Source organism: Mustela nivalis (genome assembly GCF_964662115.1).
Source record: "Mustela nivalis genome assembly, chromosome: 15".
In the NCBI taxonomy this organism is placed as follows: domain Eukaryota; kingdom Metazoa; phylum Chordata; class Mammalia; order Carnivora; family Mustelidae; genus Mustela; species Mustela nivalis.
Window position 1 is genome coordinate 49,855,584 of NC_139034.1, and position 23,568 is coordinate 49,879,151.

General features: G+C 34.0%; 1 protein-coding gene across 7 annotated transcripts in view; it reads right to left on the reverse strand.

The window, feature by feature from the left end:
- The window catches only part of PCDH9 (protocadherin 9), an 827,735-nt gene that overhangs the window by 265,541 nt on the left and 538,626 nt on the right, over nt 1-23,568 (reverse strand). The window lies entirely within an intron of this gene.

A 23,568-nucleotide genomic window follows, 5' to 3' on the forward strand; every position in this document is an offset into this window, starting at 1 on the left:
CGTAAACATTGAGAATATCAGTGTAGTTCATACTGTTCTCTGCCAACTCACCCCCTCCCTTGAATTTCCAGTCAGTCTTTAAGCTCCTCTAATCTTTGCAGACCTGAGTACTACTTAACTATCTCTGCAACGCAAGACAACTTGTTTCTATCATTGATCCTCACTGGAGACACTCAATATGGGCCTTTGTCTTCTGGCCTGTGTAGGTTGAGACTCAGTGATCAACCAGCAGGGGCTGGGGCCCCTAGAATAAACTTCCTCCCGTTTTTTATAACCACGGAAACTGCATATTTAATAGAAGCCCCTCCATTCTACAGGTACATGGTCTCTTAATTGCTTTGTCTGTAGTTTTGGCATGCATAATAAATAGGGAACTCTTTCTTCTGAAATTGATGCTCCTATTAGTTTCATTCTGCAGTAGCCATTAACCACAACTAAAATATAAATATATAAATCATAATAAGTGTTCCATAATGGAGATCATAAAATCTACTACATAAAATGGCTTCATATAAATATACTGAAGTATATCAGCAGCCAAAATGCTAGACTTCGAAAGGGAAAAATATTGCAACAGGGACAAGCAGTGTTAAATCACCACCAAACAAAATATTGCCACATTCATTTACTGAAGGTCAAAAACATGAATGAGAAAATGGCTGTTATGAGATATGTAGACCACGGATGGAAAAACAGATTCTCTTTTTCAGAAAATTTTGCCATGAACCTGGACATCTGATGTCTTAATGTGATGGGGAGATAGGAGGTAAGAGAAAGTTATCAGGCAACAATGTTTTTACAGTAACAGTATGATAAGGGGTGCTTGGGTGGCTCAGTCGGTGAAGCAGCTGACTCTTGTTTCTGGCTCAGGTCATAATCTCCTGGTCCTGGGATTGAGCCTTGCAATCAGTTAGATCGGACTTGTTTTTACCCACTTGATTTAAAAAACGGTTTGAAGTAGCTGACTGCCAAACACTAAAGCAAAATAGTACCTGGCACATAAATACTAAAATATCTAAAATATCTGAAGTGAAAAAGAAGGTAGAAAGAAGAAAAATAAACAGTGCTAAAGGTAGAATTTATTTAAGATCTGACAACACTGGTGTTCTCAACTATAAACTTAGAAAAAATATCTTCAAAGGGCCCTCATCGGAGCACATTAAGTGAGTTGATAGTGGACATAATTAAACACCCAGGTACTATCTCCAGAGTCAAAATTAGATCTAAACCATTTTATAAAAAAAAAAAAAAAAAAGAAAGAAAGAAAGAAAAAGAAGGAAAAAAAAGGAATTTTCAAGTATCTTTCTTTGAACTTCCAATTTTCTAGTATCAACAGAACCTACATATCTCAAAAGATAATGGATTCAGTCTTGTCATAAAGGATGTCAGTCAGTATCATATGAAATGAATGTTTTAATTAAAAAGCGATAATTTCCTCTTGTATATGTGTATAAACTTTGTATTTTCTCCATCTCTAATAAACTATAACCAAATATTCCTCTGAGATTACATATCAACTTAAAGCATCTTTGTTGAAATATTTCTCTCATTTTTCTAGGAATATGGGCATACATGATTTTATTTCTTACTAGATTACTTGCTTACCAGGCTGCTTGAGGCCCGGATCTGCTGTTACAGTCATCCTTCCATCCTACTTACCGTGCTGTCTGACACCTGGGAGATACTCAATGAAATTCTTGTTAAACAAGTATATCTCTGATTTCACCATAATGCACGTGTGGAAGAGGTCATTAAGCCTCTCATGAAGTGCTAAATATTGTCAAATACTAATAAGGCATGCAGGGTGGTGGTGGTAAGAAGTGACTGCTAATGGATACCGGCTTCTTTTTGGGGTGATGAAAATATCCTATACGTGAGAGTGGTAATGATAAACACGACTCTGTGACTATACTAAAAACCACAGAAATGTACATTTTACATGAGTGCATTTTGTAGTATGCAAATGGTAGCTCGATATAGCTGTTAAAATACAATGAGCTCAATAATTGTCATGTCAATTTTGACAATTTTTCTTCCATATCCTCAAGCTGATGTTGAAAATAATTGAGAGGAATCAGAACAGGATGGAAGGACTTAAGGGGAAATGGGAGAGGATTACAGAAAGTGGGAGTTTGCTCCATTAGTACTGACCACGGACAGAGCTCTGACCACGTAGGGGTGGTCAGTGAGGGTGATCTCTTGGCTGCAACCTTGCCATTTTTCAGTTCCACAGATATTCCTACGTTTATGAAACCCTAATTCTTAGATTAAATCCCTTTATTGCCATTTTTAAAAATGCTATGAGGGCTACTAAACTTTACCATAAAATATGTAATGCCTCATATTTGCTGTGAATAGAAACCATGAAGTCGTAATTTTTGAATTCCAGACAGAGAAAGTTTGTAAATAGATTATGCCTGGAAAATGGTTTTGCTTTCTAGAACAAATTTCAAAACGCAAATCAAAGTCTTAAGACTTTATTGCCACTGGCAAGTCAGTATCATTTGGTGGATGGGATGGCATGATTATTAAGCCAGGCTATATTTTGCTATGTGAAGGTTTCCTGCTATCCTGGGTGGTGAATAATAAGGAGATTAACATTAAATACACCATCTGTTGTGGGTTTTCTGTCTCAAAGAAGACGCAGAGCAAAAGTGAATTCCCTGAAGTACAATGTTATCAGAGATGCTTTTAATTGTAGCATTTATTCCTACTCCTCATGACAACAAACTTACATCGGAAGGAAACATGCAAATAAGACCACTAAAAGGAAGTACACTACTATGAACTTGAAAACAAAATGTTCCCTTCGTGAAGCAGAATCATTTAATTACTCTAACATTTCCTCAAAAGATTTAGATTTCATCCACAGAAATTCAATTATAGCCCATGTACGCCCAAAAAAGTGAAGAGTGCCAGGTGCTGCTATGAAAACCAGCCACTCCATGGCCTTCCCACATTTCTGCTTTAGTCCCTTTCTCATTTCAAAGGCCTACTGCCTGAAGCTCTGCCTTCGAGATCTACATAATAATACAAAATTTACACCATCCACCACTCATCCTGTTTGGATCTTGAAAAAATGTACCTCATCTAGTCAGCATAATAACTGTTCATATGGATATGCAACACATCATAGACTAATCCATTTCTCTTCACGCCCTTTATCAGACTGTCTCAGACTTAAATCTTCCTCTTGAAAGCCAGTGAGAATCTTATGCTCACCGAGTCATTCTGGGTAACGTGTTGAGACCAAAGAATATATCACTACATACCTAATCTATTGAGAGATAGAAACTACTCTTATTTTTTAATAGAAGTACAGAGCATTAGGTTCTGTTCTCTTTGAAAAAATTGGCTTACCTTTTCAATTTCACAGTTACAGACTTCTTCATCTAGATGAAGAATTTAGATTGTTCTAAAAACAATCTGTATAAATTAAAATGCTGTTAAGCCATTTCAGTAATCATCCTGAGAGTTCACTCATCATAGGAAAACTATTTATCTCATATTAAGGATACAATATTAAATTGATTGATAATTGTTACTTCTGGAGAGGCTTGTTCTTTTAACATTTCTTAATGCCCTAAGACACGTGACTTGTATAATTTTTCACATTCAGTACAATCACCTAAAAGTGTACTTCATAAAAATTTCTGATGCTGATAATACTATTAAGTCCAATAAACTGCAAAACTACTACTTCGTGATCAAAACTACCTACCTACAGAGGCATAAATAGACAACTGGATTTGGAATCATAATTTTGTCTTCTCTAAGCCCTTGTTTACCACGAGTGGGAACTATTATAAAATCTATTTCTCAGTAAGCACAAGAAATATACAAAGGCTGAAGCAAAAGTTTGGTTCCATCTTAATACTCTTCTGAGGACAGGGATCTACCATCAATTCTTCTTCATATTTCTTTAGATCTCCCAAGCTCTCTTTGTGCTCCAAACACAAATTCTCCATATACTTTCTACCGAAACACCTCATCTAGTTTTCATCCCTCTGGGCACCAAGTTTAGTGTTTTATAAGCCCTTATTTTCATTATATTAGACTGCTTTTTGAAATTTGTCTTTCCCTCCTTCAGTCTCACTTTTATACTCTGCTAAACAAGATCCACACATGAGTTTAAGACTATGCTTGAAATTATATGCAAAATTGAGTATATGTGCAGATGTAGTTTTCTTTTAGTGGTTCATTTTGGTGTCATGAATCACTTTAACAGTCTGATTAAAGAAATGGATATCGTCTCCAGGAAAAACAAATGCATATATGTACAAGCCTATGATATCTGGATTATTTTTATTTACTTGAGAGTATTTTCTTACCACATGATTACCTACTCAGTATTTAGAGTTAAAACTTTTCAAACGAGTTTATCATCCCGTGCTCTATTTAATCACGTTATATGTCAAGAAAGAAACTATGTTATTTCATGGAAAAGCCTAAGAAAGCTGCTTCTCAAAGAAATCCCAGTAAAACATACGCTTGATCCTTGAACAATACCAATTTTAATTGTGTGGGTTTACTTATAGGTAGACTTTTTTTATACTATAGTACTATAATTTTTTTTGTTCCTTATGATTTTCTTAATAACATCTTTTTTTCTAACTAACTTTACAGTAAGAATACAGTATATAATACAAATAGCACATAAAATATGTGTCCATCGATTGTTTATGTTATTGGTAAGGCTTCAGGTCAACAGTAGGCTTTTAGCAGTTACACTTTTGAGGAGTAAAAGGTTAACACAGACATGTTTGTTGTGTGGGGATTGGTGCTCTTAACCTCCACATTGTTCAAGGGTCAAGTTTAGAATCAACAAGATTATTTTGAGTAGAAAGTAGAAAATTAATGATGATTTCTACATTCAAGTGAAATACTAGATTGCAACCAAATATTATTGCCCCAAACAACGTGCATTTCCATTTGGTCACTGCAAGATTCAAGTTACCAATCATTGACCAAAGTGGAGAACCATTGGCAACTATGATCATGCAATTCTTAAGTAAGTGATAAAAGTTTCATTTACTTTGGACTCACAGGATTCAAATGATGCAAATATAATATTCATTTTAACCCCTATACTTTCTTTAACTCTATACCATCTCTAACTCCACAAAAACAATCCTGAATATTTTTCCTAATTATATTCATTATTTCAAGTCCTGCCAAGAAAGTATCATTAAATTCAGCTCAAACAGCATTCACTTAACTCCAAATATGTACAACACATGACAGTTGATAAAGGGAGGAATGAAATAATTGTCCTTGACTTCTAGAGGCTCATAACTGAAGTATTAGACAGTTTTATAAATGCTAAAACACTTAAGAAAATGTGGAAACTGTTTAATTCCAACTAGAAATAAGCTAAAAGCATTTCAAAGTGAAGGTAGTATTTAAATCATTTTTTAAAAAGATTTTATTTATTTATTTGACAGAGGGAACACACAAGCGGGGGGTGGGGGGTGGAAGAGGGAGAAGCAGGCTTCCTGCTGAGCAGAGAGCCCAATGCAGGGCAGGATCCAAGACCCTGGGATCATGACCTCAGCCAAAGGCAGACACTTAATGACTGAGCCACCCAGCTGCCCGGAGAAGGTAGCATGTATGTATGTATATCTATGTATCTATGTATGTATTTATTTATTTGTAAGAGACAGAAAGTGAGTGCACAAGCAGGTGGAGCAGCAGAGGGAGAGGGAGAAGCAGGGTGGGACTCAATCCCAGGACCCTGAGACCATGACCCTAGCTGAAGGCAGATGCTTAACAGACTGAGCCACCCAGGTGTCCCGAGTATTTAAACTAAAGATAAGGAAAACTCTGTTATGGAATGAAAAGTAGTAAGGTCATTTCAGTTAGGGGAAGTAGTTTACCTGAACGCATATAATTAGGAAAGCACATGAATTAGTAGCTTGGGGAGACTGGAATACGGGAGTGCATGTTGCGAGAATGTATAATATAAATACACACAAATAAATTGCCTTTGTACTGTGTAAAATTGTGATTTTCAGTGTGAGGTTGAAACCAGTTAGGAAGTTTTCTAGTATAACCAGTACTTTTACTAACCATTACATAAATAACAAGTGCAATCAATTAAGATTAATTTAAATGTGTATCTCCTTTCTATATATTTAACAGATTCTTATCTCTGCATTTCTGACAAACCTTCCTAACTGAGATTGTATAAGGCTGCTTTTTCTCTTATTAATTTTTAAAAATAAAATAAGTCATCTAGAGTATTTTATCCATTCTTTTAAGAACTTAAAAGATAATTTCAGAAATCCAATCCTTTAAAATACTCCCTGTTATTCATTATTTTCTCTTAAAAATTAATTGCATGTGTCATGAAAACAAAGCACTACTGACTGGCACTAGGCAGCAGACGTGAAGACCTCACACATTCTGTCAGAGGACCTCCAAAGTGGCCTGTTGTGCCCCCAGCACCCCCCCTTTTTTCTTTTTTACTTTCGAGGGACTGACAATTACTTTGAACTGTATTGCAGTGTGTAGAGGTGAACCAATGATTCTATAACATGAATATATGACCAACAAATTCAGTTCCAATTTTGACCTAAGACAAAGAAACTAAAAGAGATGTTCTGTTTCTTTCTGGGCAACACTCTAGTGTTTCAAGCTGAGACTGTGAAATGAGTGATGTGTACCAGGTCAGCTCTGCTGGGTCAGCACACTCTACCTGTGTGATACAAGCTTGCTCTGTTTCAAACCACATCAAATATAGACCTCTCATTATCAAAGTCCGTCTATGGGACAGGAAGGATCCAGAGAGAGCATCTGCATTTGAGCTTTGGCTCATAGACTAGTTAAATGTACTGGAGATCATGCAATGATTATTTAGATTCTCTAGTAGATTCCAGGAGAGAGAAACATAAGTGAACTAAAAGTAGTTAAAGTAGTAGCAGAACGACAGCTTAGACTTTAGGCAGAGCCATGCCAGTACATTTAAAAAAAAAAAATGAAAAGCATCAGAGGGCCAAAATAATACTATGTCACAGACACAAAAAATAAACACATTAGGTAAAATTCAGAGATTAAATTTCAGATTTTTTTTTAACTGATTCTAATTTTCAATTCAAGCAATGTCCAGATGGCCAACAGACACATGAAAAAGTGCTCCATATCACTCGGCATCAGGGAAATACAAATCAAAACCACAATGAGATATCACCTCACACCAGTCAGAATGGCTAAAATCAACAAGTCAGGAAATGACAGATGCTGGCGAGGATGCGGAGAAAAGGGAACCCTCCTACACTGTTGGTGGGAATGCAAGCTGGTGCAGCCACTCTGGAAAACAGCATGGAGGTTCCTCAAAATGTTGAAAATAGAACTGCCCTATGACCCAGCAATTGCACTACTGGGTATTTACCCTAAAGATACAAATGTAGTGATCCAAAGGGGCACATGCACCCGAATGTTTATAGCAGCAATGTCCACAATAGCCAAACTATGGAAAGAACCTAGATGTCCATCAACAGATGAATGGATCAAGAAGATGTGGTATATATACACAATGGAATACTATGCAGCCATCAAAAGAAATGAAATCTTGCCATTTGCGACAACATGGATGGAACTAGAGCGTATCATGCTTAGCGAAATAAGTCAAGCAGAGAAAGACAACTATCATATGATCTCCCTGATATGAGGAAGTGGTGATGCAACATGGGGGCTTAAGTGGGTAGGAGAAGAAAAAATGAAACAAGATTGGATTGGGAGGGAGACAAACCATAAGTGACTCTCAAGCTCACAAAACAAACTGAGGGTTGCTGGGGGGAGGGGGTTTGGGAGAAGGCGGTAGGATTATGGACATTGGGGAGGATATGTGCTTGGGTGAGTGCTGTGAAGTGTGTAAACCTGGCGATTCACAGACCTGTACCCCTGGGGATAAAAATATATGTTTATAAAAAATAAAGCAATGTCTTTTTAAAGAAAATAATCACGAGGTGCTTGGGTGGCTCAGTCGCTTGGGTGTCTGCCTTCAGCTCAGGTTATGATTCCCGAGTCCTGGGATCAAGTCCCGCATTGGGCTCCCTGCTCTTCAGAGAGCCTTCTTCTCCCTCTTCCCCACCCCAAAGATTTTAGTTATTTATTTGACAGAGAGATACACAGCAAGGGAGGGAACACAAACAGGGAAAGTGGGAGAAGGAGAAGCAGGCTCCCTGTTGAGCAAGGAGCTCGATTTTGGGGATGATCCCAGGGGATCATGACCGAAAGTCTAAGGCAGACCCTTAACCAACTGAGCCACCCAGGAGCCCCTCTCCCTCTACTTCTGCTGCTCCCCCTGCTTGTGCTCTCTCTCTTTCTTAAGATTTTATTTTAAAAATAAAAGAAAGTAATCACCATGATACGGTAAACATTTCTGAGGAAAGCAGACCTAAATGTGTAGCTGTTAGTCTTTGCAGCAAGTCCTCCAGCAGACTGGCTGGGGTCAGGGCTCAGCTGGGAGGCTGGCCCAAGCATGTCTGTCTGCAAGTCTCAGGGTTCCTAGTGACAAAACACGGCAAACTCCAAGCCTACACTTTCCCACCTCTTTATGGGAAGAGTTGCAAAATAACAAGGCGTTTTAAAGAAAATCTACCATAAAATTAATATACAATATGCTCAGGGCTAGAACTTTTAAGTGCCAAATCTCAAAATAAATTCAAAGTTTTGGGCTAACATAATTTGTTATTTACAAAAAGTATTAAAAAAAAAAAACCTCATCTCACGGCATTAACATTTTTTCCCATTTTTAAAATAAACTGATCATATTGATTGAGGTATATTATTATTAATTCTCTGATGGCATCAACATAACTTATTTAAAGAAAAATTGAAAATAGAATTAAAGTACTAGTGGTTAGAATACAGTATGAATCAAGATGAGTTACAAACATATGCACAAAAAAATACAAACATGCAGACAAAATGAGCACTGTATTAGATCTAAAAAATAATTACAGATACCATCTCTACTGGCTCCCAATCTTGGGGCTATTTAAGGAAAATCTAAGTGTCATGTTGAGTTAGCACTCTAAAAGTAAACCCACCACCTCAGTACTGGTGAAATTTATGGAATCTCTGTCATCACTACACACTTCCAGCTGAGAGTATACCAAGTCTTCTCCTAGAGCTCTGAATCTGAGGATATTTCTCAGAGTTGGCAAGTGGATGGCCTGGTGCTGTGTGAAAACAGCTGTGTCAAAATCCAGTCCTCTGTGTGTGTATATAGTGCTTAGGTTTCTAATAAGTTTGGAGATAGAATTTCTGAATTAGTTCTTAATGCCTTCTCAAGTGAAAGCGATACAGCAGAGGAAAGAAACAGTCTTGTTTCTTTTTTTAACCATTCAAAAAACTAACTTTCAAACCAAATAAAACACTGCCAAAACAATCAAGGATGCTAAACAGTAAGAGTATAATAATTCCTCAATTTTACACCTTTACTTGCCTTCATGTTCTTAGTCGAATGCCACTGAGTGATCCACTCACCTCCAAAATCTTTCTTTCTCTCCCCTCTCTCTTACAACTATCTTGTTCTCCCATACTCTGGGAGAATGGGCAGAAAATGAGAAGAAATGGTCACAACCTCTTCACTTTTTCTCTACAATAACTTTGTAAAAAAAAAAATCATTTCTTGCTTGACGGAATTTCCCTATGGCATTGGGCCACCTTCACATAGCCATCTATAATTTTTCTCCTGCTTGAAACAATTTCCCACATGCCACTCTTGTTAATGACTGAGATACCCCCTGATGGTGCTTAACATTTAATAGTGCTAGAGCTCCACATTTGCCCAAACAACCTTTTCCATTTACCTTACCTCAAAGGCCTTCTAATTTTTCTTCAGAGACAGAAATCCTTTAAGCCCATTGTATCCTTAGGCTACAAATTTACTGAGATTTAGGTTTCCAATAAGAGCGTTGAGATGAATGCCACCATCTCATTTATGAATCAATTTTTGCCCATCGGCTTTTTACTGTTATTACTTTTTATTTTATTTTTCACTCAAAGGAGAGAACCTTTATTACATGTGTGTATTTTTATGTGTGTGTCTGTGTGTGTATGTATACATGCACACACACACACACACATATTCATGTGTTTCATGTTTATTAAACTGTTGAAATTTTAAAGAAAATTAAAACTCTGCACATGAAAATTTCTAAATAAATTTCTTGACCTAAAATCTGTCATACTTTGTCCTTCATTTCCATGTCCACAGGAGAGAGAAATACAGGATAAAATTCCTGAGGATTATACTTAAACCTGATGAAACTAGTTATTTTCTTGAATATAATTCATGGAAACTCATTAAGCTGACAGAAGAATACATTTTATTTAATTACATGGTTTGGGGTTCTAATGCAGACAGTACCCTGAAATGGAGAAATAACAAAAAACCCCACTATTTTTCCAGGGAAATTATAAATCTTTTATTATAAAAACATTTTTTTAAACCTTCCACTGTTTCACAAATAGAGAACAGAAACAAAGTTTGATTTTTAAATTACTTAATAATCAATACTTCTGAAAGTTCTCCCATACTTCTTTTTTTGCTTTTGTTCTCTTTTAATATGGATGTTACATTAAATGTTTGCTTTTGCCTAAACCAAACAAACAAACAAACAAACAAAAATCAATTGTGTTAGCGATTAGCTATTGCCTACCTGGTTCCAAAAAAGGTTTAAGTATGTTTTATTCTTTAAATCTAATTGAATACTGCATGATTTTGTAAATAAAGTTAGTCTGTGCCTCGCTGTCTTTAATCTTATCGATGTGTACAGATTATGTGGGGCCAGTGTACTTGAAATAAACTCTGATAAATTCTGTCAGTTATAATAAAACTGTAGAGTGGAATCATGAACATACTGAAAGGTTAATTTTAAAGTAACTGTATGGGATAGTCACGTAGGATGGCCTGATTTGAGAGTGGTGCTCAGTAGATCCCTATAAGCTCAAAGGCACCCAAGGGTCCATTGGGGAGGTGGTCATCATTGTGGAAGCTGGGGTGGTTCCCGGGAAGGTAACAGGCTGTGCTCTATGCTGTTTCTTTTCAGCTACAGCAGCCATTTGATATTATAAATAATATTGCATGTGATTGAAAAGTTTTATAATTGAATGAAAAACAGTTTGGGAATACCTATTAGAGTTAAATTTAATAATCTTACATCTGGGGAGATTATGTGACTGCAGTAATTTCACAGAGCTATTTAAGAAATCAGAAGTAGATATATTATGTCATGTCAAGAAATGATTGGCACACTCTCTGGGTCAGTTAAAAGCAGAGTTTCATTGATTTTTTTTTAATATATAGATATGTCTAATCAAATGGGAAATAATTCAAATGGGAAAAAAATCAAATGGAAAATAGAAAGAACTTTACAAAAAAAATGATCATTTTTGATCGATGTCTTGTAAATTTGTTTAGTGTTGCTTAAGGTTTCCTATTTTTTACACATTTATACAAGCTTATAGTCTCAAGACAACCAACAAAATTGACTACATCTATATTTCACAGTGATTATTTAATGAATGTGGTAATTTTCAAATCTGAGGCTTGATAATTCTTGCATTTTAAAAAAGTTATTAATATGACTAATGTTCTAAAGATGTAGTTAAGAAAACATTAATGAAAAGGTGTTTGGAACTCCAAAAGACCTCCTGACCCCAAAACGCCTAAGAACAAATTTTTTTAAAACCTAAAACTTCCTTTTGTTTCCAAAATTTTCAAATGTATTTATTTAATTTAAATTCAGGTTAGAATTCAGTGATTCATCACTTACATATAATATCCAGTGCTCATCACAAGTGCCCTCCTGGAAACCCGTCACTTATTTAGCCTATCGCCCTATTCACCTCCCCTTCATCAGCCCTCAGTTGGTTCTCTATATTTTGGAGACTCTTATGGTATGGTTCCCTCTCTGTTTTTATCTTATTTTATCTTTCCTATATTCATTTTGTTTCTTAAATTCCACATATGACTGAAATCAGATGATATGTTCATCTTTCTCTGACTGACTTATTTTGTTAGCAAAATACAATCTAGTTCTAGCCGGGCTGTTGCAAATGCCCAGATTTCATTCTTTTTGATCACTGAGTAATATTCCATTGTACACACACACACACACACACACACACACACACACACACACACGTATGTATACACCACAATTCCTTTATCCATTCACCAGTTAATGGACATTTGGGCTCTTTCCATAATTTGGCTATTGTTGATAATGCTGCTTAAACATCAGGGTACATGTGAATGCCTTTGAGTCAGCATTTTTGTATCATTTGGATAAATACCTTGTAGTGAAATTTCTGATCATAAGGTAGCTCTATTTTTAACTTTCTGAAGAACCTCCACTGTTTTCCAGAGTGGCTGCACGAGTCTGCGTCCCCACCAACAGTGCAAGAGGGTTCCCCTTTCTCTGCATCCTCACCAACATCTGTTGTTTCCTGTGCTGTTAGCAATTCTGACAGGTGTGAGGTGGTATCTCATTGCTTAAACCCTAAAACTTCTAAATATACAAAAATTAACAATAGTTCCACAGATATTTTAAGTCTTTTATCCTTGTTCTGACCATCAGAGAGTCCATAAACACTAGTAATCCAGCCCTCAAAATAATTGAAAAATCTATGTAGCAGGGCAAGAGAAAACAAAAAATTTCCTTCAATTTAGTTTTTCAAAAGTTAATATAATAAATATGAGACAAAGCCTTTCAAAATTATCTACATGTATGTTAAATTATGAATTGGTTGACTATTGGACTAAGTGAGACATAGCTTTAGAGTGTGAGATAATAAAGCTCTGGAGACAGGAAACGAACACACTATTTAGCAGGGAATGAGAATCTCTTAAGGAGATCTACATCTGATCTCCATCTACCATCTTCAGAAAATGACTAGAAGTTGTCATTTGAAACATACAGGTATTCAGTGAAAGCTGTTCTCAGTGTTTGCTTTTGTTTTTTTTTTTTGTTGCAAAGCTGCAGTTTAGGTTGAAAACACTCTTTCTTAAAATTTACTATTCCCACTCATACTTATAAATCCCAAAGCCTGGGGTTCCTGGGTAGCTTGGATGGTTAAGCATCCAATTCTTGATTTCAGCTCAAATCCTGATCTCAGGGTTATGAGTTCAAGCTCCTAAATGGTTCCACACTGGGGATAGAGCCTACTCTAAAAATAAATAAATAAATAAATAATCCCAGAACTAAATCTAAAAGTTGATGTATACTTTAACTCTCTACATTAAAATATTTCCTTTACATATAGTTCTTTCTATATCTTTTTTAAAGATTGTATGTATTTATTTGAGAGAGAGAGAGAGTGAAAGCACAAACACAAGCAGGGGTGAGAGGAAGAGGGAAAAGCAGACTCCCCATGGGGCAGAGAGCCAGATATGGGGCTCTCCATTCTAGAACACTGACATCATGACCTGAGCTGAAGGCAGCCACTTAACCAACTGGGCCACCCAGATGTCCCTTTATTTTTATATTTTTAGTTCTTTCCTTATATTGCTGTATCATCTCTTTTCACTTAATATACAACCTAAATATAGTAACATATACAATTTAACATAAGGACATTTTTTTTTAAATGTAGGTATCCAAGTTAACCATCAAATCTGTATCAGGCTCTGTCAAACCATGACTTTTTAAAATACAAAATTACATTAATTACTACAGGTAATCTTTATTTGATGTTAAAAAGTAGTAAGTACCTCAGTTGCTCTTTATTATTTAATATTACAGGTTAATATTAATCTATGATAAACAAAAATTCATTTTCTATATTTATTTTATATAAAAAAATTCCATAGGAATTCTATGTTCATGTCCCACAGAAGGCATTGACATCAATTCATCATTCATTTTTCTGTTTCCTATTTATTTTGATATTAGATTTAGTTTGTTTTTCATCTAAAATTAAGCAAATGTGATATGTTGGTTTTTCCAACATATCATATGCTTTATGCAGCTCTTTTATGTAAATATTTTGTAAATATTATATTTGGCCTAAAACATATTTCTCATTTAAATCTAGATTTTGCTAATATTGCATTTACCTTAAGATGAATCACATTAAGAAAAATGGTAGTATGAAAACTAAGCCAAAATGAGCCAAACTTTTACCCACAGATGGTAACTATCTTAAAAGAAAAACTAAAAGCAAAATCCTACTTTTGGAATCTTGTCAAGTAGTTTGATCTACTGCAATAAAGAAAGAAGCCAAATTAAACAGAAATCAATTAGCATGTAACAAGTAATGATCAGCTATGATTTAAGCTTCAAGGGAAGAAGAGTTGACTCAGACAGAATTACAAGAGGCTTAGAACATATTTTAATTTGTAATTATCTAACAACAATGAATTCTGAGTAAGCCAGAAAAAAAGATCTGCAATGGTTATAGCCTTGATAATATTGAAATAGAATAAAATTTTTTGATGATTTGATTTTCTTAATGAAAAGTAATGGGGGAAAGACACACTGGAAGGAAAAAAATGATAAAATAATTTTAAATACTGAAGAAAATATCTGTACTATTTTAAACATTAAATAGTAACATTACAAATAAACAAAATGTGTTTTCATGACAATCCTGATTAAAAAGTGCCTGGGGCGCCTGGGTGGCTCAGTGGGTTAAGCCTCTGCCTTCGGCTCAGGTCATGATCTCAGGGTCCTGGGATTGAGCCCCGCATCAGGCTCTCTGCTCAGCAGGGAGCTTGCTTCCTCCTCTCTCTCTCTCTGCCTGCTTGTGATCTCTGTCTGTCAGATGAATAGATCAATAAAATCTTCAAAAAAAAAAAAAAAGTGCCCACTGAAAATACTACAATAAAAAGAGAACACTGAAAATGACTGACACCTGTGAAAAGTCAACTGTTTAGTGAATTGTACATTATCCAGAGAGACTTTCAGAGAGTTTCAATTTGGTGTGAGCCTCTTGGTATCAGTGACTCTCAATACATGTGGTACAAATAAGCACAATAAGGGAGAAGCTTTATTTATATCCTGAGTGTGACTGGACCAAACTTACCTCTAAAAAAGCCAACAGTTAATCAACCAAACAGTGCTGTATGTTCCACAACACAGAAAAGTAGAACATGGCCCCAGTTAACTAGAACAATGGGCATGAATCATGATGCTTCTAATGTACTTGTTAATTCAGAGATCAGTATTAGCTTTTAATAAGAAAGAAGAGGGGGAGAGAGGAAAGGAAGAATTTAAAATAGTCTATGTAATGCTTTCCTGCCTCAATATTTAATAGTTAATTGATAGTTCAGACCTTTTCAGAATGCAATGCTATTGAAATATGATGTACCAGTGGCTCAAGATATTAAAAGTAAAAGTAACTAACTAAATCTGCACTGATACCAGGAACATATGGTGCTTTTCAAAAACGCTGCAATTTCCCTTTGTTTTCTGTGATCTTCCTCTCCCTCCTAAAGTCAAATGTAGAAAAAAATGTTTCAGTGAATTGAAGATTGTATATTGCTTTATTCCAGTTATATACATTTTTACTGTAACTGGTTTGTTTACATTTTTCTCATTTTTGTTTTGTCTGTTGTGAGGCAAAAATAGCTTAACTTTCTATAATGTTATTTTAGGAAAATGACTAAGAAAACGAGGAGATAATGACCAGAATAAACTGTTACAATAATAGTTGATTATTAAAGGGTTAAGTCTACTTTATACAAACACATGGATAGTTATAATAATATAAGAGAGAGGAAAAATAAGAATAAGGATAGAAAAAAAACAATATTTCCACGTAGTCAGCTTCCTATTATTTTACTTAAACAAACAAACAAACATTACTTGGACATGTATTTCCCACTGTACCTTAAGGTTAAAGGCTATGGCTACATTAACAAAGGCCCAAGGAAAGATATTATTTCAAGATTACAACAGATTGTGAATCTTTAAAACTCGTTCTGAGATCTTTTCTATATTTGGAAGTATTTATCAAGAACTATTAAAATTATATGGGTCATTTTTGGTGTCTTATTAGATTGAGTGCTTACATTCACTCAATGTGTACTTGTAGAGTTGACATTAAGGACCATTGTCTTAGGGCATTTCTTGTCATTGTAAAAGATAATTTTAAGGATATTGTATTAACTAGAGCTAGATTTTCATGTGATGTAGCAGAAAGATTCTAATGATACCCCGGGAAGATATGGAATGCAGTAAATTAATTTATGAAGCTGTAAAAAACAAATTCAGGAAAAGAGGATATGATATAGTATTCTTAAGAAATGCATTCCTCCCCTAGAAAGTGGTTCTACAACAATGAACAAGGATGGTCTGATATCTGTAAGGGATATCGCTTTATGACCAAATTTGTTTTATTCTGTGCATACAAAAAATCATTTATAACACAGAAAACATTAAAAATACATTGTGGTTTCCTTACTTGACAATGGTTATAGAGCCAGAAAAATGATTTTTCTAATACCCTAAAAGCATTAGTCAATAGTCTAATTATAAATAACCATGGCTGAAATTCTCTTTTTTTTAACTCCAAGTTTTGATTTGAAAACAAAGCAAAAAGAATACTCTTTCCAAGGATGAAATAGATTGTAATTTGTTCTACTCTCAAGGATAGCACCTTGGGAAGCTAGTCATTTTTCCCTGGGTATCTCACATGGGCATGTGAGATACAAAATGCTAATAAACCTCTGTTGGGTTCTTTTTTTTTTCTCTCTCTCTCTCATAATAATCTGTCTTTTATTAATGAGTCTCAGCCAAAAATTCAGAAGGGTACGGAGAAAATTATTTTTCTTCCCCTACACTCTTTAAAATTAATTTTATTTTAAATGACATCAGATTTTTCTATACATCAGTATGCTGCTCATCAGGGTTTGGAACCTGGTGGAATGGTGGAATTAATATTATTATATATAAAATATTTTTATAGAGTTTTTAAGCATGAATTTTTTTCAAGGATATCAGTGTTTGGGGCAACAGATGGTATGACATAACTGAAGCAATTATGTTTTATTAATGTAACATACTGTGGAACTTCACAAAACATCCACTTGGAAACAGGGCTTTGCTAAATTTAAGTTAATTTAGAAGTAATGAATCAAGGCAAAATATTTTCTGAAGTCAGAATAATACGACTAAGAGATGTGTGATATGAGGGAAGAGAGAAACAATATGCCCATTACATTTTCATGAACAGTATTCTACTTAGCATGTCACAACATCTGAGTATAATCTTCTGAATCAAAGACTAGGAACAAAAAACCTCCAACCCTGGCTCTCTGAGAAAAACATCCACATGATAATTTATGTGAAAGCAATGTGCAGCTACCATATCAATTTCTTATTTTAAGGAAAACAAATAAAATTCTTGAAAGGAACAATATTGTTGAACATAGACCACATAACTAGTCAAGATAGCCAAGATTAAGGTAACATCAGATTAGTTTAAACAACTACAGTTTTAATGGTATAAGCACCAAGGAAAGATAAAAATAAAAGGTTTTATTCTCTTGGTTGATAATAAAGGAAGGGATTACCCCTTCTTTTTTTCTTAAAGCATTTACTTTGTAAAACTTAAAAATTGTTCTCATCTGTCTGAAATATATATAAATCTTTCTGAAAACCAGAGAAGCCTCTTATCATTGTAGAATCCAGGAATATTTCTCAAGAACCTGGGAGCCATCTCTCAGAATCTTACATGTCAAGGTAGACAGCACCTCTATCTCCCCACTTCTGTGGAAGTATAGAAGCCTTTTGCTACAGGCTGCAAAATTACCTGTAGTCAATAAAGATTTGAGACACCGATGAACAAATACAGACGGTCACCCCTATAACCAGGTAAAGCTGATTGCACTGTATGTGACAATTAGCGCTATGAAGTCCTGTTACTTGAGGACTGATTACTGTTTATCTTGAATGTATGTCTGTAATAGATTGTATCCGCTTCTCCATACAAGGAGGTGAGATTCCTTGCTGTCTTTGCAATCCCTCCGCGCTGCCTGTGACACTCAGCACTTTCTGGTTCATCACTTATTCAATAATGAAACTGATTTCTCACTCTCCTACATTTGTAGAAAGGATTTCTGGGTTTATAGAATTTTTTTTTTAATTATAATTGCCCAACGATGGCAAAAATTAGTCAGAAACAAAGAATTCAGGATATATGCCCCACAGAGAAAATATGTCAACGTTTTAGTATTAGGGACATAAATTAGAACAAGTTTATGCACAGTTAGAGATAAGCATATTTTCTAAATATAATGTACTAGCATCTAGGAATTATTTCCTTTTTCAGTAACGAGGAAGAAACTCTTTAAGGAGTGTGAGACTCTTCTCTTAGCACATGAACACCACTGTTAATTAAGCGAACAAGAAAAACTGACCTTACAAGGTAAAAGTAAAATCTGGCATAATCCTCTAGCAGAATAGGTTTTTAAAAATGCATTGGCTTGGATAGCATATTAAATGCACAAGGTCATAGGCTGTGCTGACAAACATTAAAAAATAATTATTTTCAATCAATAAGATCATGTAACAACGATATGCAATAATTTATTACAAACAAAACAAATATATTGTATTCCCATGATTCAAATGAAGGTCATATTGTTTTGACCCAATATTGAAGGTATCTGGGAAATATAAATTTTAACTCCACATGGTGCAGATTCCTTTTATTTCACACACAAGAAAAAAAAAAATGACTAGTAAAACATAGCCCCTCTACAGACTGGGGAAAAACTGTTATACCAAGCCTTGATTAAACTTACCAACTCTCTGTCCCCTTTCCCAACAAATGATTTTTTAATGCATAACATTAACAAATGAACACTGTCCATTTTTTTCTAGAAAAATTCTGTAACTGAAAAATAAAATGCAAAGATTAAGATGGTTTTAGGCATATTACCTATGTATATACCTAGATTTATAAATGCCTGTTCACACATATGTATAGGCTTATAGAGAAGTACAGTTGTATACATCCACATATATGTAAATGCAAGACAGATACATTGCATTTTCATTTCTTCTATATGTAATACCTGTAGATATTTGCTATTTGCAATCTTTCTTTTAGGAATTTGACACATGACATGTTAAATAAGCAGATGAGTCAAAGACTTCATGAGAACATGGAAGTAATGTTCTCTCTCACTGGTTCATTGGGTGGCCTTTACTATAGTCTATCAAATGATTAAAAACTCAACAGAAATACTTGGAATCTGTTTGACAGAACTCCAATATATGGTTCATTACTCTACGAGAAAAATATATTTTGCTATGATTCTTTTTTTTTTTTTTTTTTGCCAAGTAACCACTTCTATAAAACTCAAAAAAAAGGGAAGGTGGGAACAATTCAAAATATAAGGCTGGAGATTATACTGGAGCAAAACACCACTATCCAAAATAAACTAATTTTTTGTTGGTTTTTTTTCCTTTAGTTATCTTTACATTAAATTAAAAATTAACTATAGAGGTTATATAGAAACAATATACAAGTTGAGAGAAAAATTTTCAAATACTCTAATGATTTGTATTCAAAATTATGCTCAAGAAATTAATACATATTTGTCTTTTTTAAACTAATGAAGTATTTGAGCCAGAAAGGTTAAAAATGGCTCAGGGAACAGCCATGCTAAGTAAATGTTTTAGGGCCTTGATTTATGCAACAAGTTCAGTTTAATAATGAGCAAAACTGCTAATCAGTGCCCACAGATATTAGATAATAAATTCAACAGGGCCAAATGGATATTTGCAGCATAGCAACTACTGGCTTAATGATTTAATTAATCTAAACATGCAAAATTTTGTGCTTGCTTAAATTTGTTTAGCACATGACACATTAATGGAGATTAAAAACTAAGGGTGTATTCATAAATTTTAAAAGTGTTTTAGGGGAAAAGAGACAATTACCAGATCTTACATAAACGCCTCATAAGAACTGTATCAGGAACTTGCTGGAATGAGTTCATATATTTGGCCTTGTAATTATTTACCTTATATTGCTAAACTGAAACAGCTTTGATTAGTACAGTGTATCTATAAAACTGCTCTAAAGGAAAGACAGTGATAATCAAAGTAGAATATAATTAGAATACTAGCTTTCTTTAGAGCTTCTCTGTTGTAACAATTATTTCAAGTGAACAATTTAAAATCATGTAATTTATTTTTCTTGTTACATCTGGAACCTTAAAATGGTTTCTTTTGCCAAAACCATCTTTTTGATCATTTGAAAACATTTTAATTTCAAGCTGTTTTGACATGTAGTGATATATATTGTTGTTGTTGTTTTGCTGTAAGTTGTAGAAAAAATTTTCTCAGACGTAATGATAAGTATAAAAGAGAAAATGAAATGATAATTAGGGTAGTCAAAATATCTTTTTGCCTTGTTCATTTTTTTTCATGTTTTTTTAACTTCTTATTTAATTCCAGTTCGTTAACGCACAATGTAATATTAATTTCAGGTGTACAACAGAGTGATTCAGCACTTTCATACAACACCCTATGCTCAGCACAAGTGCACCCCTTAATCTCCATCCCCTATTTCACCCATTCTCCAACCCACCTCCCCTCTGATAACCATCAGTTTTCCCCTATAGTTAAGAATCTGCTTTCTTGTGCTATGGTGAGCACTGTGAAATGTGTAAGACTGGTGAATCCCAGACCTGTACTCCTGAAACAAAAAATACATTATAGGTTAATAAAAAATAATACTAATATAAAATGAAAGGAAGAAAGAAAGAAAGAAAGGAAGGAAGGAAGGAAGGAAGGAAGGAAGGAAGGAAGGAAGAAAGAAAGGAAGAAAGAAAGAAAGAAAGAATCTGCTTCTTGGTTTGCTTCTCTCTTTTTTACCCCTTGCCTGTTTGTTTTGTTTCTTAAGTTCCACATGATTTCACAAGAGTGAAATCATATGATATTTGTCTTTCTCCGACTGACTGACTGACTGACTTCACCTAGCATAATATTCTCTGTTCTATCCATGTCATTGCAAATGGCAAAATCTTACACATTTTTATGGCTGAGTAATATCTGTATCTATATAATTCATTAGTCAATGGACACTTAGGCTGTTTCTATAATTTCGCTATTGCAGATAATGATGCTATGAACATCAGGGTGCATATATCCCCTTGAATTAGTATTTTTGTATTCTTTGGATAAATACCTACTAGTGCAATTGCTGGATCAGAGGGTACCTTATATTGCTTTATTTCTTAACTTTTTCATTTAGCAATATTTCCATTAACTTTCCATAACATAAATTGGGCTCTATATTTTACTACTTGATAGATTCATGAAATCCTTAAAAAAAAAAAAAAGACAAAAAAAACTTTTCTTTTTCTTCTGGAAATTCAATATGTACTTGAGGGTTTTTAAAATTTTAAAAAACCATAAATATTTAAAATCCCTATTTAGAAATATTTAAAACACCTAAGGTCTTAGTATATTACTCAGTGGGTTACTTTTCTAGTGTTTTCTAAGTAAGTTATTAAATTAAATGTTAAAATTTTGTTTATGTATGCAACTGCTTTTACTTCTTGAAAAACAATTGTACTACATATTATTAACAATTTCCATCACACGCACAATCATTTTAATTATTTTAATGATATCAATTTGATTATGAAGATATTCTGCACATATAAAAGAAAAACAATACCAAAATTAAACTTCAGTACTTCAATTTTTTCTATGATCAATTTTGTTCCTAATATAATTTTCTCAAAATTTTATTAAAGACATTTCAGATTTGGGTTTCAATTTCAATATTTAACAATGATAAGCTTTCTGACTGATATGATGTGATACTTACAAATGCCCCATTACCTCAATTATAGCAGCTTTCAAACTAAACCATATCTCATTTATACTTCCTCTGCCAGTTACATATAAACCCCCAGTAAATTTTAAATTAGTGAAAGCACAAATAAATGACTGGAATATGCATTCCAGAAATGGAATGAAACTAGATCCCCTCCATCTAAGTACTTTCAATGAGTATATTAGACCAATAGTCCAAGAAAGAACTATTAAATATACTGTTCATGTTTCCAAAGTTATTTGAATTCCAGAATGCACATATCAACTGTAAAAATTCATGATTAGAACCAACCAATCCTTTAGAATTCATTTGAGTCAATTCAAAGATGAAATATTTTAGCACCACAGAGTTTAGTAAGGAATTGTCTAGCAGCTGATATTATTGATTGTCAATTATGCTTTTTGTAAAAAACAAAAAAATCATATTTTGTTCTGCTGATATTATTTTTTGTGACTGGTTTCCTTATGTTTCTAATAAGCTGACAATAGGTAAATACAAACTAAAAGCACCTCAAGCAATTCTGTAATTACACATTTTTCTTTTAACATTTTGTGTAAGTGCATGATAAAATACTTAATTGGCCTATACTAGCAATTAGCAGTTGGTCCTGTTACATATTCTGAAGTAGAATATTATATTGTCATATGTGTTTTGTGCTTTGCATTTTATGAATACTAATTATGGATATTGGTATAGACATTAACACTGGGTTTTATGTCTGAACTCCTTATCTTTTCAAGAAGACGCAAGTATAATATTTTAGACAAAGTAAAAGTGTGTGTGTGTGTGTGTGTGTGTTTAAAAGAGCTAACTTTATACCACGTTATAATTTTTTTCTCTCTCTAGATTTATGCAATAAGACTGAAATTACACACAAGTCACAGGGAGCACTGTAATTTACTTGAAAACAGCCTTAAGATTTTTTTTTCATATTTCTTTTTTTAATTACTATAAAATTCCAATGAGAGAGAAAGAGAGAGAATGCATGTAATTCCATTCCAGTGGTTTTCATAAATAAATTAAACAAATCCTTCCCAGGGATATAACCTGGATTCATTTGTACACTTCTATGTACTTATATTGCAAGAAAATACTACTTTATATTTGAAGTGTCTTTTTAACTTAGGTTACACTAATTTTGTTCATAAAACATGTATGTCACTTAGAGAATCATACTCTTTAGTTGGTAACTGGGCTGGGTCTTACAAATTCTGGATTTTATTTACAACTGATAAGAGTTTTGAGAGGTATTCCTTGCAAAAGGTATGGGTGTCTTCTGTCTTTAAAAAATAGTTCATTTTTCTCAACGTCATATGTCTTAAAGTGTATTTTGGTCTATTATTTAAAACATGGATACCCCACACACATGCACATAAAAACACACACACACACACCACTCAGGACAATTTTTGCTAGAGAATGATATTGATCACTTACATATAGTACAGGAACAATTAATTTTTTAGTTATTTTGATTAAGGTGCGTATTAAAAACAGATATTAGTTTCACTAGGTAACTGTGAAATTGGCTTTATTTTATTTGGTGAGAGTGAAGAAAGAATTAAATAATCAGGTCACCAACTTATTAAAACTGTAATTGACTTAATTGTGATAGTACATCCTCTCTCATAATTGTCATCATCAGTACCACAAGTAAATCAAGTCAAATAGCTCAATATATAAAACATGTTATTTGTATTGACATTTTATCAAAAGGCTGTATTTACAGAAATATTCTAAGGGCATATTCAG